Source organism: Talpa occidentalis, unplaced genomic scaffold (genome assembly GCF_014898055.3).
Source record: "Talpa occidentalis isolate TD23 unplaced genomic scaffold, MPIMG_talOcc4v2.1 talOcc4.5, whole genome shotgun sequence".
Taxonomy (NCBI): domain Eukaryota; kingdom Metazoa; phylum Chordata; class Mammalia; order Eulipotyphla; family Talpidae; genus Talpa; species Talpa occidentalis.
The window spans coordinates 62,145,593-62,146,570 of record NW_023604861.1 but is presented as its reverse complement, the minus strand read 5'-3'; positions in this window follow the sequence as shown (position 1 = coordinate 62,146,570).

The window sequence follows — 978 nt, the reverse complement described above, 5'->3', positions numbered from 1 at the left end:
AAGACCTATGCAGGTTATTAAGAATCAGGGAAGGAGGGCCTCCCCTGGTGGTTCAGTGGTTGAGTGCTGGACTGCGAGGCTGCCTGCAGTGCCAGGTTGTTTCCTGGCCGCCGGGGTGGGTCCCACCGGGGAGGGTCCCACCCGCCCGCCCCACCCCAAAAAAAGAACCAGGGAAGGAGGTGGCAGGGTAGGGTAAACAGTACCAGGCTTTTCTGCCCTCCCGCCATTAAGACAGGTGACTGAACCCTGTGGTCCTGAATGCATGCCTGATGGCAGGCACCTGGAATAGAGTGTGGGCATAGGTAGATGGGATTCACCTGGACCGAGACTGGGCTTTTTTTTTTTTTAGGAGTGGTGTCGCGGGGACGCCAGCAGATGCCAAAAGAAGAGAAGCTGTGAAGCAGAGAGAACGCCTGAGAGCACAGAAAGAGTGAAGACTTGCTGAGAGCTGGGAGGCCTGCCAGCCTCCCAGCCCCCTAACACCCCTGCCTGCCATGTACCCGGTAAATCCAAATAAAAGCCTGCAAAAGCCACTGAGGCCTCCAGGACGCATTCCTCTTTTACCCCGTCTGCATGGGATCATAAAAACCTGTTCAGTAGCCTGTCCTGCCCTTACAGAGGCTTGAAATTATGTCCACATTTCTGTAACTTCAGCGTTACCTTGAAAAACCCTTAACTAGAGTTAACTGGGGCCAAACTTCAGATTTACTCAAGCCCCAGGCTTTTCCTGGGGCTTCAGGGAAGAGTCTGGGTCTGCAAAGCAGGCGAGCACAAGATCTGGGGACACCGTGAAGCCGCCCACACTGGGGTTGAAAAGGGGGCGGGCGAAGGGGGCGGGGCCTAGGCCGAGGGACAAAGGAGTTAAGCCCCAAGGGGGCGGGCCCTAGAGCGCGCGAGGGCTGTGGTGGGCGAGTCGTGGAGGGGGCGGGGCCTCGGCGGTGAGGGGAAGGGGTTAAAATCTTAACGGGGCGGGTCCTG